At 35.2% G+C, this 15,985-nt stretch overlaps 1 protein-coding gene across 5 annotated transcripts in view; it reads left to right on the top strand.

Annotated features, from left to right (window-relative positions):
* The window catches only part of LOC126820655 (zinc finger CCCH domain-containing protein 14), a 355,618-nt gene that overhangs the window by 262,326 nt on the left and 77,307 nt on the right, over positions 1-15,985 (top strand). The window lies entirely within an intron of this gene.

The following is a 15,985-nucleotide window of genomic DNA, read 5'->3' as shown; positions in this document are numbered from 1 at the left end:
TAAAGGAGCTAAATCGCTAATATTTTTGACCTAGAAATTGACACAAAGGGTTGCAATTGCATATAATGATGTATAAACTGATTTACATTAAATCGTTTCCGTTTTTACTCTAATTTCAAATCTTTTATATTCGGCGAGATACGCCAGAAGTCTCAATTGAATGGCAATCTCGAGCGTCTCGTTATTCCAGTCTAAACCAATAGTATTTATTGCGCATACTCTCCCGATATGAATATGCCGTCACCGTTTCACATGACTTGTTGAATGTCTAGCCTCGTTCTTCGAGTCCCTTGTTCGAATGGGCCTGAAACGCATTATGGTACACGATTCGTGTACCAATGGTAAATTGTTTATTTTGTCTTAAATATTGGATATCAGAAGCCAATTTTTCCCCCGTAAGATCACAATATTGCTGATATAGAGTTAGAGACTTAGCTACTTTAAGTGTAGGTTTTTATACATTACACGTGCTGTAGTTACATAATTCGTTGCGTTTCTGGCGAACCGACGAATCTGATATATTTAATTATTGAGAATTATGTGTTTGTGTTGTTATATCTGTGGACATCAAATAATAACATTTATTGGTGATTTAAACATTCACATGTTATTATTTGATGGCTACAGAGATAACAAAAGAACGCAAATTTCAAACGCGATGATATGTGCATTCTTGTACGTATTTCATTTCTTGATGAATACTAACGTGTTTTATACTTTGTACCATAGTCGGGTTGCAGTTATTTATATATATGTCTTTTTTGTGGGTTTCATTTGTTTACATATTATCGCGCGTACCACTGAACTATAAATGCACATATCTTAAAATTGATCGCACGCAGTAGCGTTATTTACCAATATCTGGTCCATCCTCAATTTGATTATCCGATATATTCTATCTACATAGATATCAGATTAACAAATCTGTTTCAAAAGCACATTTATAAATATAAATTCGCACAATTATTGAAAACCTATAAGTATTGTTTCTTACCTGGTTGTAAATAGGACTATCCAAGAAAAAAGTAATTCCTACACTGTATATAACAAATGATAATTCACACATTCAATAACAATGATGCATATAGGGTCATGCCTCCACTTACACTCACAGTTATATCTTCGATTGTCAAACATCTGCTGATTCTATCTTTGTGTGACAAGCTTGTCTTTGCATGCAAAATACTGACCTATGACCTAATAATACCTACTAAATACATTTCATGCTTATATGTAACGCATAACAGGCCTCGGTGTAATTTTACATGCAAAATTAACGGTATGTATTTGTCATAAACAATCGATGTCAAAACGATATACTGCCACGATGTTATGAATGTTGAATATTTTCGCTAATATTACGGACACGTTAGTCCACGTTGTGTAGTGAGAACACACGTGTTCACATATTCTGCACAATATATATGTGGTTATATTTCCAACCAATCATGTAAAGCTGCATGTCTAGAACATTTTAAAGGACACGTATGCGTAAGACTATACATGTATTACACAATTTAGATATTTATGCTGTGTTCAAATTGTTTTGTATATTTACTGTATTAAGAGTGTATAGTTAATAATTACTCTTGAATTATGGCAAAGGTAGACTTTTAAATTGCAAACTATAAAGGTATTTTGGTTATCGGTCTTACAAATAGAAATAAGACATAAATAGCTTGTACTTACCGTAAAAATGAACTGAACGCAACACAAGTCTCCGATGGAAGAGAATATTAGTTAATTAATAACCGCTTATCCAATCCACACAAACGTCATTCCTTAAATAGCCCCACGCCCCTTTAACAACTTATAAAGCATGATTTTTCTGTTGGGCAATTTATACTACACTCTTTGATGTGCTTAATAACTATTGAAGAGGCCCGAACTCCTAAGATCTGGTTATTAGATGTGTTTACTCTGTGTGTTGATGGATAAAACAATCAAAATTAATATTTGTGTCTGTCATAATTATTGGAAACGGAACGTTTTTTTTAATTAGGATATTAGTGTCTATGGCATGAATACGGTAAGCAGTTTGTATTTGCAATTTACAAGTTAAACGGGTTAACACGGTTAAGGTAATACTTGACTCGTATATAAATTGATTGGAATAAATCAGTTTTACTCATTGGTTGTTTATATTGTTTTATTTACCTAATAATCAACTAGCTTGGCTCGCCATCACGACAGAGATTAGTTCACCGATGTTTTTGTAATAAAGAACAATAGTATTGTTTGTTGATTAGCGTTGTGATTTTAGACAAAATGATAATTTCACCAATGTTTTTGTAATAAAGTAGACCCGTATTGTTTGTTGATTGACTTTATCCCATGATTTAAAAAAATTGGCGATGGTTAATATTGGGTCAAAAATAATTCCTTAAAGTGCGTTAATTTTGCATGTAAAATTATACCGAGGCCTGTATTTATGATATCCCCATTCTTTATCAAAAACTTAAATATATGATACAATTCCTTTTAAATTGGCTTTCTCTGAAACAAAGTTTGGCAAAGTTATGCGTTACATATAAGCATGAAATGTATTTAGTAGATTTTATTTGATCTTCAGCGAAAAAGGGTTGTTCTATAGTAATAAAAAGAAATAAAGAGTTCGAATTATTAGTTTATTTTCACGTTTTGTCTGACACAATAGACATATTGTTAGCTTCTGACACATGTGTATTAATTCTACAAGCCTTCTGTGTTTATTGCCCGAGATAATCGCACTACCCTTCAACCCAAAATGCTTCCTATAGTTCCCATATTATGTAATATATGATTGGTGCAATACCCATGCTGTTAGTCTTAATTGCGAAGACATTTAAACAAAAGGATTTAATCAGGGTAGGGAGTCGACGTGTACACATGTAAATCAGATGCGTGAGATTTATCATTCGTGGATGTGTTGTCAGTGTGGGAAATACTGTTTTAAATGGATATATAAATACACGTTTTATGATTGTGGACGAAACGGTATGTGCATCTCAAGAAAGCTTTGCTTCGGAACCGTCCCGTCGCCGTTAAAAATCCAACATCTGTTTCACCGTAGTGATCTTCAAAAATATTCCCCGGATAATGACAGGCATTACAGATACCTGCCGTCGGATGAATCCTTAAGAATAATATTTCACCGTATCGCAACAGGTCAGTACTAAAACTAACACTTATTACAGTCTTTCAACATTGTGCTGCAAAACTGAACGATGACCAACAAGTAAACACATCATATTATCGAACATCGCACGTGAAATTAGATGTTTGACAACAAAATTTAACACCTTGCGTAATTGGACACCTTGACTGATTTTAATCACGGCTCGGGAAATTGAACGGTCCAGCTAATTATTGAACAGTTGTGCTAATAAGACGGGATGCTTATAATTCAACACGTGTCTAGAAACTAAACACTAGTTAATTAGACGCTTGGTAATCAAAATTAAAAAGTGAGATTGAAATTCGATAGAAGTTCAAAATTGAGCACTATTCGCCGAAATTCAACAATATTTATGAATAATTGGACACAGAGTAGAAATTAACGTTATTTACACTAGATTAAACGGTACCAATGTTACAGTGTTAATATATAGGGGTTAATACATAGTTTTACACACTTATTTATGATTAAGAATTGCTATTGTACGGATAGATTTGAATAACTGTGAAGGAATTGTATTGTGTTCATAGATAAGTAGAACTTTCATAATTATTAGATATACTATTCAAAAAAAGTAGGGGATATTTGATTTTCGGGGCATAATACTAAAATATGCAAATGACTACGAAAAAAGTCACTATAGAACCTAACAGAAGAAACATTTCCAGTTACATGTGACGCCCAAACGCACCAATAGCTACCGTATGGAATGCAGGTGATGCTTGGGATCATCATGGGGGTCCAACCCAAGATTTGCACGACTCTGACTTTGAATGTTACAGTCATTGTGGCATTGAATTCCAGGGTGGAAACATCAGTTTAATTGTTTTAGTGACCAGAAAACAAATTTTGATATGCGTCGGCTTACCCAAAATGAAAGGTTACGTGCCCTTGGCATGCTACAGATCGGCACAACACAGGCGGTTGTGGCGCGGACGATGAATGTTTCTCAGTCTGTCATAAGCAGGCTATGGTTCAGATACCGTGATACACAATCTGTACAAGACAGACCACGCTCAGGTCGACCAAGGGCGACAACTCAAGCCCAGGATCGATTTATCCGTACCTTGGCCTTGAGAAATCGTGTCATCACAGCAAATCAGATCAGCGCTCGTCTTCAAACAGACACTGGTGTGAGAGTGAGTGGCCAGACGATTCGGAATCGACTGCATAGGGGTCACCTTCGCGCCCGACGTCCTCGCGTGATCCCTTGTTTGAGAGATCATCACATTCAGGCAAGACGTCGTTGGTGTAGGGATCGTCAACACTGGGATAATCGACGCTGGAGCAATGTGATGTTTTCAGATGAGTCAAGGTTCACTGTTGATTTTTTGGACAGACGTAGGAGGGTGTGGCGTCGTCGAAACGAGCGCTTCCAAGACGTTAACGTCATCAGACATGATCGATTTGGGGGTGGTTCTGTTATGGTGTGGGGAGGCATCACTGTTGCTGGAAGAACGGCTTTACATGTTGTTGCAGGGCGTGTTACAGGCCAGTACTACCGGGACAACATCTTGGCAGTCCATGTTGTGCCGTTCGCACGACGTCATGGCCGCCGTTTCATCTTCCAGGATGACAACGCAAGATGTCACAGGGCCAGGATCGTTACAGGTTACATCCAACAACAGAACATCACCACATTACCTTGGCCAGCACTGAGTCCCGACCTCTCCCCCATCGAGCATGTCTGGGACATGCTTGGACAGAGGTTACGTCAACGTCAACAACGTCCTGCCAATGTTCAAGAACTTGCTGCTGCGTTGCAACAGGAATGGGACAATCTGGACCAAAATGACCTTAGAGTATGCCACGTCGGATCAATGCTTGTTTGGCAAACAGAGGAGGATTTACCCGTTACTGACTTGGTTGTGATGCTGTGGTAACTTTGCTGTTTGACCCCGGGTATCATTTTACCCTTATAATGGTCAGTCTGTGCCTTACTTAGTCTAACGATCATTTGGAATAAATCGATGAATGTGAACTTCATTTCATTTTGTCATTTGTTTCTTCGTCAGTTTCATTAGGTGACTTTAATAACACTTAAAAATCAAATATCCCCTACTTTTTTTGAATAGTATATTATCAGGTTGAAATTATTAGGTAAGTTTTTATACGCCCACATGGAAATTTTCATGTGGGCGTATATTGCCGTCGCCAATGTCCGTCTGTCCGTCGTCCACTATTTCTTTTGAACGATTTAACTCCAAAAGTTATTATTTGATTGTTTTCAAATTGATATATGATGTTTACATTAGTGAGATGAAGAAGCCTCTTGAATTTCAGCAATTTCCATTTATTATGTCTGGAGTTATGGCCCTTGTTTCACTTTATTGAACCTTGTGACTTGTGAACGCCGAAAGTTATCATCCTATCTTTGTGAAATTTATATACATTTTTTAAATTAGTGAAACCAGGAAGCCTATTGAATTTCATCAATTTCCGTCAATAATATCTAGAGTTATGGCGATTGTGAACGTTTGAATGACAAAAGTTATCATCCGATCTGTATGAAATTTATATGCATCATTTAAATTTGTGAAACAGAGGTCTATTGAATTTCAGCAATTTCCGTCAATAATTTCTAGAGTTATGGCGATTGTGAACGTTTGAATGACAAAAGTGATCATCCGATCTGTATGAAATTATATGCATTATTTAAATTAGTAAAACGAAAAAGCCTGTCAAATTTCAACAATTTCTGTAAATTACTTCCAGAGTTGAGACACTTGTTTCAGTTTGTAGAACCTTGTGAACCATCAAATGGCAAAAACTATAATCTGATCTGTCAATTATCTACAAAGGAATAAATATGTGGCAGCCCTTGGCGACCGCTCGGATAATTTAGCTGCTGTGGGCGTATGTTTCATTGCCTGGCAACCTGTCTTTAACAATTTCCATTAATTATTTCAAAACTTGTTGCCCTTGTTTCACTTTGCAAAATCCTGTGAACTCACTAATCTGTATTAGATTTATATGCATTAGTTAAATTGGTAAAATGAAGAAACCTATCGAATTCAATTGTTTTCGTTAATTACTTCAAGAGTTATTTTCTTGTTTTACTTAGTAGAATCCTATGTGACTAACGTTATCATCCGATATGTATTAAAAGTTATAAGCATCATTGAAATTGGTAAAATGAAGAATCCTATTGAGTTTTAAAAATTTCTGTGCCTGATTGTGATCAAAGGGTTCTGCAAGGTTTATTGGTTTTGAGAAGGTATTGAGGTGAAGAATCCTCATTTAGAGCAGAATACGTAATAGACAGTATTTTAAAATTAATATGTTGACAGACTGGAAGCCAATGGAGATCTGTCAGAATTGGTGGCATATGTTCATTTTTTATACGGTAACTTCCTGAATTATGGCCCCTGATTGTTCGAAAAATCGTGTTTTTAGCTTGTGGACCCTATAGAGGTCATAATTTTTATCCGATTTTAAAAACCGTATTATTATATCACAGCTACACCCAAAGGACGGCCGTTCGTTCTTAAATAGCGTAAAAATATGGTATATCAAGGTTGTGGACCCTATAGAGGTCACAATTTTAATCCTATTTTGATGAAACTTGAAATGTAAGTTTAAAACCCAAGGATCTCGGTTCCTTTCAATATTTGCACATATCGAATTGTAATTTCATGAATTATGGCCCTTGATTGTAGAAAAAATCACTTTCTTTTTAGCTTGTTCTCTATCCATCTCTCGAAAATGTGGGCGTATCCTGCCTGGCAGCCGCTGGTTTCACCTCCTAATCGAATTTGCTAAAAAATATGAGCTCACACTTTTTTGCGCCTTTAAAGGGCACACTCTTATAGTTATATCAGTTTTAAAAAAATTAATATTTGCTTTCGAAAAGTGATACCTAAAAATTGTAGTTTTTGGTAAAATTATGCTACTTCCGGTGCCGACAGATAACTCTATCGGTAACAAAAAAATGACAATTGCGACAACGGAGCATATGAACTTTGTTTTATTCAAATCGAACAATAAATAATTAATCTAGGACTGAAAAACTGAATTAGGCAATGGCAGCTAAGGAAAATTACTGAGACAAAAAAAAATCACATTTTTGCAGAATTCATAAATAAAAAAGTTTTTTGTACAAATTTAAATTTTCTAAATTTGGCGCCTAATATCTGCGAAGATCGGCCGAAAATAAAAAGTAGTATAGCTATGTGCTCTGTCTCCGGCATTGAACTTATGTCACTTCCAGTGCCACGTTACCCTTGTCACTTCCGGTACCAATGAAACCATTAAACAGGTTTCCACATAAGCATTGCACACATCAAATAAAATGGACGAAGAATCAACCAAATCAAAAATATATTTATATTTGTTATTATTTTGTTATTGTTCCTTATTGATGTATGGGATGTGAGACAGAAAATACAATATAAAATACCTGCATGTAAATTACATATTATTTTGTCTCAAAAAGCAATTGGAAACCCTCATAAATTTGATGGAGCCAAACTCCTGAAAAATAGTACCTATTGGATAAGGCTTCAGACTTCCAGCAAAAATTTAGTGTATGTTTAAATTATCTTTATAAAATTATTTAATAATAATTAAGTGTTGAATTAGGACAACATCACGGTCTCTAGCCACTGTAAAAATAACAATATCTTTCCTTCAGTTTTCTCATATTTTTTTCACATTTTCTATCCGAGACGACAACGTAACCCTCGACATTTTGTAAAGTGTCTAAGCGTTGATATTTTACAATAAGTGCACTTACATTGGTAAAATTTGGTAGAATTAGGCATAAAGTATGTCTTATACCAATCTATTCTGTATTTGGGAATCATTTTCATGTTATTTTTGCACTAAAAGTGACGTACAGTTCATTCCATCCGCAAACACATAACGTTGACTTCGAATGAAATGCATTCCAAATTTTTTCGTCTGATTTTGATGAAACTTGAAATGCATGTTTATAACCCACAGATCTTGGTTTCTTTCGATATTCATGCATAACGGACCATAACGTTGATAATATCGGATGATAACGTCACATTTTTGATAACGTTATTTTCTATCCATTACATTTTTGATAATGTTATTTTCCATCCAGTTATTGATAAGGTTACTACATTTCCATCCAGTATAACAAACAAAATCCAGCATTTATTTTGATGAAAGCTTGGCAACAGATTATTTTGTTATTTGTTTGTTTAATACCAGGGCTCAAACTAGGGACAAATTTTAGGAGAAGTGACTTCTCCCTACAGACAGAATAGGGAGACTTGAAGGAGAGGTCATATTTCATGCATTGCTGCAACCAATCTTAACCAAGTCGTTACACAGTCAATATGCTAAATAAATAAACAAACATTGTTTAGCTGCACACATTATTTCAGTATGTCATCATAATCTTTATACTGGTATCAAAATTACTGTGATAATAAATTACATATACTAGTACTAAGACAGACTTGACTTTAGCAATACAAATAAGATTTGTGATATCCCTCTATCAAATACATCAATATTTATACCCTTTCGTGCCTAAATACATTTAATTACTAGTCCTGCCTGGGTCTATTGTGTGATTGTTTTAGCACCTTTCACAATAGGATAGTCATATTGTTACGTAGTACGACAATGTCAATGTATGAAATTATTGTTTTGACACACCACTCACTTACCTTCTTTGTTTTACGTTTGTGTGTTTAGATTAGTGGAACTAATAATATTGACGTAGATTTAATTATCAACCCGATGTTATACCTATCAACACATTCTAAATACATGTTGTAATCATTCTGATAACAATTGTTTTAATATCTCCATCCGTCGAAATGTAGGCCAACGCTATTTTCACTCGTCACACGTGTTGTTCTTTATTGACTGTACCATGTTGACACATGTTTTATTATTAAATTATTTCAAAGAAAGAGGACCAATTCAGTACTTTGTCTATTCTTAGACAGAAATACATGAAAAATATTGTATCCGCCGCCATATTGGCCATCTCAGCTTTTGATTGGCTGTTATTTCTGGATGAAGCCAGCGGTTGTAACGGAGATTTATGATTCGATTCCTTCACTTTATTTTAAAGAATTATATTTCCTGTTGACATCAAATACAATGATTATCATTGAAACTATTAAACATTGTCACAGCCAACACAGAGAAAGTCGAAAAACAAAATATTAATACATGTTTTGCTTTTCACAACTTGTTTAATTTTCAATTTTCCTTTCGAAGCTCACAATTCGAACACGTGTTGTGTTGTTTTGAAAATGCTTTGTTTACCGTTGATATCGATGCCTGTTACCTACTTCGCCCTTGCACAAATGTACGGCGAAGTGAGGGCGACTTCAACTTCGCCCTATTGCTTTTTAGGGCGAAGTCATCAATGGGTTAGGCGACTATTTCGCCCACATCGCCCGCTAATTCGAGCCCTGTTTAATACATAATTCATGGATTGAATAAAAATTATTGTAAATAATTAAATCAAGAAATTAAATGTTGTAGAGATATAAGTGATGGATAATGGCCGAAGATTGTCCATTATGTAAATATAAAGAACAACTGAGGGGCGTTAGCCCCGAAGTTTTTCTTTGTATTTACATAATGGACAGTCTGAGGCTATTATCAAACTTAAAACATAGCACCATAGAGATACAAATAATGGATAAGCCATAAAATAATGGATATATTCTTAAAACAACATGCACATGCTCATGAATGCATGTGACAAAACACTCCAGTCATACAAAGCAAGCATACACAGACAGTCCAAAATATTCTAAATGGAGACGACATGTTTACAACACAGTCGAAAACAAATATTAATAATGAGAATATATTATGTGATAAACATTTGGATACCGATTACATTGGTAATGTACTCGATATGGAAGATAATAGCCGTAAAAAGGCTGCTCAGAGAATGATTTAGATATTGATAATTTTCTTAATACTGTAGTTAATATGGAGGGTACTAGCCGTCCCAATTTTGATTTAAAATTTAATATATACTCTGATATAAGTGACAGGACACAGGATCAAAGGCTCAAACCAATTCACGAAATTCAACCTAAACTGTCATTATGGTGTAATTGTGATATATTTAAACGTTTTTATAATCGGATAAAAATTGTGACCTGCATAGGTTCCACAGGCTCAAAACACGTTTTTTTTTGTTCAATCCGGGGCCATAATCCAGGAAGTTACGGTCCGATGCGCCAATATCACAAGGAATCGATATCTTTGGATTATAAACACACATGTTCAGTTTCACCTTAATGGGCTAACAATTGTGACCTCTAGTGTGTAAAGTCAGGGGCCGTAATCCACGAAGTTACGGTCCCATACAAGCCAATATCGAAAGGAACCGAGATCTTTGGGATATATACATATATTTCAAGTTATGACCTGTAGAGTGTCCACAAAGAAGATGTGAAAATGTGGGCGTATAAAAACGTATCATCGATCTAGTGCCGAACGTACAATTAAACGGATATGTCTTTATGTAGACAAACACGTGAAATCAACATTCGGTCATGTGACATTTCGGTAACTATGAGGTTTTAAAGTAATTTCATGTTCTGTAATTTAATTTGTTCAGAGAATAAATTATCCCAAAATACATGTTCATTTTTCAGATACGTGTCTATTATTGGTATTTTCTTAAACAATCGTCTATTATTTATAAAACTGTCCATTATTTATAAAACTTCCATTATTTATTGAAAATAATGGACAGTTTTATAAATAATAGACGACTGTTTAAGAAAAGCGTACATTCTCCTATGTAATGGTTAAAAACATCAAAGGGTGACGTCATAACTGTTAAGTTGTTATTTTCCATCCGAGTTATGCCAATTGATAATTCATCTATAATTTTAAAAGTAATGGGAATAAACAGTCCATTCAAAGTTATTATAAGGTGGAAATAACATACTATTAACTTAAAAAGGTCGAACAGTCATTTCTAAACCTCAAATGGTCATTATTTATCATGCAATATCTGTGGTTCTTTTTTGCTATCTCTGGGTACTGTTACGTAAACACTCATATGAAGGAGCAAACCCGCTAAGCTATCCCAATGTATGAATTTTAAATTTATAAAATGGTCCCTTTGTATGAATCAAAATAGATAAATGACCTATTATTACATTTCTTTTAATCTTCCTGTTGGGAGTAATATGTCCCATTACTGTGCAAATAGCCATATGTCAAAAAAGTGATCCTGACAAAATTTGTTACAGTTCTACCGCTAAATTAGCTGACTTTCTAATGGGAAATTAAAATGCAAAATAAAACTTAAAAGTGATCCTGACAAAATTTGTTATTTCTCGACAAGGGAAGATGCTAGAAGCAATTTTTGGACATCTATATGATCGTATTGATTCAATCTATATGTCCATTGGAGTCAAATATAATGTTAAACGAATGATAAATATAACTCACTGCAAAAAAAAAGTTTGTTTTGGAGGCTAAAACTACAGTTTTTGCCAAAATGACATTACTTCCGGGGACAATGAAAATGTTAAATTAATTCTATGAAATCATACATGGCATAAGGCATCACATGGTGAAAATTTTATGAAAATCGAATAATATTTGCCACTTTTATAGACCAAAAACCTTGAAAAGTGACTTGTAGAAAATCGTCTGTTTCTCTGCAAGCGTACAAGTTAGGAACCATTTTTATACGCCCACATTTTCATGTTGACATATATTGTCATCGCCCCTGTCCGTCCGTCCACAATTGTTTGTGAACACTCTACAGGTCACAATTTTTTATCCGATTTCAATGACACTTGAAATATAGGTTTATCACCCTAAGATCTCAGTTCCTTTCTTTATCGGACTGTAACTTCATGGATTATGGCCCCTGATTGTACAAAAAATCACGTTTTTAGCTTGTGAACACTGTAGAGGTCACAATTTTTATCTGATTTGGTTTAAACTTGAAATGTATGTTTATAACCCACAGATCGCGGTTCCTTTCGATATTCGCGCATATCGGACCATAACTTCCTGAATTATGGCCCCTGATTGTACGAAAAATTGCGTTTTATACGCCCACATTGAAATGTGGATGTATATTGCCGCCGCCCCAGTCCGTCCGTCCGTCCATCAGTCCACAATTGTTTGTGAACAGTCTACAGGTCACAATGTTATCCGATTTCAATGAAACTTGAAATATAGGTTTACCACAGTAGAGGTCACAATTTTTATCCGATTTGGTTTAAACTTGAAATGAATGCTTATAACCCAAAGATCTCGGTTCCTTTCGATTTTCGCGCATCGGAACGTAACTTCCTGAATTATGGCTCCTGATTGTACAGAAAATCGCGTTTTTAGCTTGTGAACCCTATACTGGTCATAATATTTTATCCGATTTAAAAAAACATTATTATATCACCGTTACACCCTAAGGATGACTGAGTTCGAATTACGTGAAAATCGGCCCAAAACTGCCAGACAAAATGGCCGCCGTTCTTTCTCAAATAGCGTAAAAATATGGTATATCAAGGTTGTGGACCCTATAGAGGTCACAATTTTTATCCGCCCAAAGCATGTAATCTTGCTCAAGGAATGATACATTTGCAGAAAACGTAAAAAGAGCTCATCAACAAGCTATTGTGTGGCGTTCACTTGATCTGGAACAGTATTGTTGGGAGAAAGATACCAAATTGAAAACATTACAACAGGTAAACTTGCTCCGGAGTCTGCCATGTGGCTCATCAGATGTGGATGCAGTAGTGACAGCTCATATAGTACGTGTGCTTGTAGCTGCACTAGGGATGGCTTAGAATATACAATATTTTGCGCTTGTGCTGTCACAGGTTGCAGCCAGAAACACAACTAAAGTATTAAACTGGATATTACCTAGTTTTGTGGAAGTTATGTTCCTGTTTTGCGGTTAGAAATAGTTTTTTTTAAATGTTCAACAATCAGCTTGTGAGTCCATTTACAGGACCAACCCATGTGGCCCCAGAACCCCTGATAGGACTGTATTTGGTGTTATCCTATCACTCATACACTCCTATGTCCAGAAATTTATAGTTTGTCTCTAGATTTAGTTTGGTTCGGTGAAATAATTGCCCCCAACCGCCGATAACGAGTTAAAGGGTCATATTGTCTGGCATGTTTGATTTTAATATCAGCTAATCACCCTACAACATAATAAATGATTTCAGTGTATTCCTTGACCCCAGAAACATAAGGTTAGACACCAAAATTATCATCCTAGAATAAATACTATGGGAGCTATAGTGGATTATTTGATGTGGCGGCCGTCTTCGAATAAATACTATGGGAGCTATAGTGGATTATTTGATGTGGCGGCCGTCTTGGATGCCATCTTGAATTTCTCAAAACGCTCAAGGGTGACCGAGGTTCACCCGGCAGATTCTGAAAGATGACACCATAGGCTACTAAAATCAATCATAAAAAAAACTTTGTATACAATTTCCAGGTTCAGACTATAAGGACGGCTGAGTTCGAATTTCGTGAAAATCGGCCCAAAACTGACAGATGAAATGGCCGCCCTTCGTTCTCAAATAGCGTAAAAATATGGTATATCAAGGTTGTGGACCCTATAGAGGTCACAATTTTTATTTGATTTTGTTGAAACTTGAAATGTAAGTTTATAACCCAAAGATCTTAGTTCCTTTCGATTTTCGCGCATATTTCGAATTGTAATTTCCAGAATTATGGCCCTTGATTGTAGGAAAAATCACTTTCGTTTTAGCTTGTTCTCTATCCATCTCTCGAAAATGTGGGCATATCCTGCCTGGCAGCCGCTGGTTAGCTTGTGGACCCCATAGAGGTCACAATTTTTATCTGATTTAAAAATACGTTTGAATGTATCACCAGCACACCCTAAGGGTGGTTGACTTTGAATTTCATAAAAATTGAACCGAAACTGATGGACAAAATGGCCGCCCCTCGTTCACAAATAGGATCACAATATTGTGTATCAAGGTTGGGGACCCTCTGGAGGTCACAATTTTCATCGTGAATATCGGGCCAAAACTGCCGGACAAAATGGCCACCCCTCGTACACAAATAGTGTTATCATCTGGTAAATCAAGGTTGTGGACCCTCTAGAGGTCACAATATTGATCTGATTTCGATGAAACTTGAAATACATGTTTATAACCCAAAGATATTGGTTTCTTTCGATATTTGCGCATATCGGATCGTAACTTCCTGAATTATGGCCCTTGATTTAACCAAAAATCATGTTTTTAGCTTGTAGGGTCACAATTTTTTATCCGATTTAAAAAAAAAAAACGTGTGAATATATCACCATTACAAACTAAGATCTTGGTTCCTTTTGATAATCGTGGATACCCGAACTTAACTTCCTGGATTATGGCCCCTGATTGTACGAAAAATCGAATTTTTAGCTTGCAGATTCTGTAGTGGTCACAAATTTTTTCCGATTTTAAAAACCGTTTAAATACATCGCCGTTCCATAATGAAGGTTGATTTCGGGAAAACCAAAATAAAACTGCTCGACAAAATGGATGCTCTTTGTACGCAAATTGTGTAGAAGTGTGTAATACGAAGGTTGTGGACCCTCTAGGTCACAATTTTTATCTGATTTTGATGAAACTTAAACCATATCTTTGGACATAATTTGCGGTTTTAGTAGGAGCATTCATCTTGATCTATTAGATTTGTAAACATTAATATTTGCTTTTTAAAACACCTTTAGACATGTCAAAATTCAAGTTTTGTGCAAAATCACGTCACTTCCGGTGCCGACAAATTTTCATTGAGAGAAGAAAGTTAAGAATTTGCACCACGGAGCATATGGGGATTTCTTTTACACAAATCAGGCAATAAATAATTAACTTAGAACCCATAAACTGAAATTAAAACTAGAACTGCGACGTAGTAATGACGGGTTTCATCGGTGCCACGTTACCCTTGAACTTATGTCACTTCCTATGCCACGTTACTTTTGAATGTATGTCACTTCTGGTACCAATGGAACCGAGAAACAGATTTCTACATAAACATTGCAGACGTGTTATAAAAAGGACGCAGAATCAATCACGCCCAGCAATATCAATTCCATTTATACATTTGTTACCAAGTGTTACATATGTCAAAAAAGTGATCCTGACAAAATTTGTTACTGACTTACCGCAAAGTTAGCTGACTTTCTAATGGGGAAATTAAAATGCGAAAAAATCTTAAAAATTGGTTATTTCTTGACAAGGCAAGATGCTAGAAGCAACTTTTGCACATCCGTATGTTTGTATCGATTCAATCTTTATGTCCATTGAAGTCAAATATCACAATGTTAAACCAATAATAAATTTAACTCACTTGAAAAAAAAATGTTTGGTTTGAAGGCTAAATATACTGTTTTTGCCAAAATGACATTACTTCCGTTGATAATGAAAATGTTGAATTAATTCCATGAAATCATGGTGAAAATTTTATGAAAATCGAATAATAATTGCCAGTTTTTTAGACCAAGAACCTTGAAAAGTGACTTATGCTAGTAACCAAGCTGGCTGCACATGTAATGGCTCTCTGAGTTTTTGGATAATATATCATAAAGTGGATTAATTTGTGGATTAATACTCGGCATACTGTTGTATTACACTATAGAGCTTTGTTTGTGTCTATTCCCATGAAATTTGGATATATAATTTTGCATATATTTAAAGATTTATGTCTTACATAAGAAATTTATTGTGAATTTTACTTTCTGTGTTATTTTCCTGAACCTTACTCAGAACTCTACTCATTATAGTGACTACAACTTGCAAATTAATCACTGGCCAGACTCATTTAATCACACCTTGACTGAACATTTAATGATCTCTTACTCACCTGCTGATCTGC

This window comes from Patella vulgata, chromosome 5 (assembly GCF_932274485.2).
Source record: "Patella vulgata chromosome 5, xgPatVulg1.2, whole genome shotgun sequence".
Lineage (NCBI taxonomy): Eukaryota > Metazoa > Mollusca > Gastropoda > Patellidae > Patella > Patella vulgata.
The sequence above is the reverse complement of the archived record's forward strand: the minus strand, read 5'-3'. Positions and strand labels throughout refer to the sequence as shown.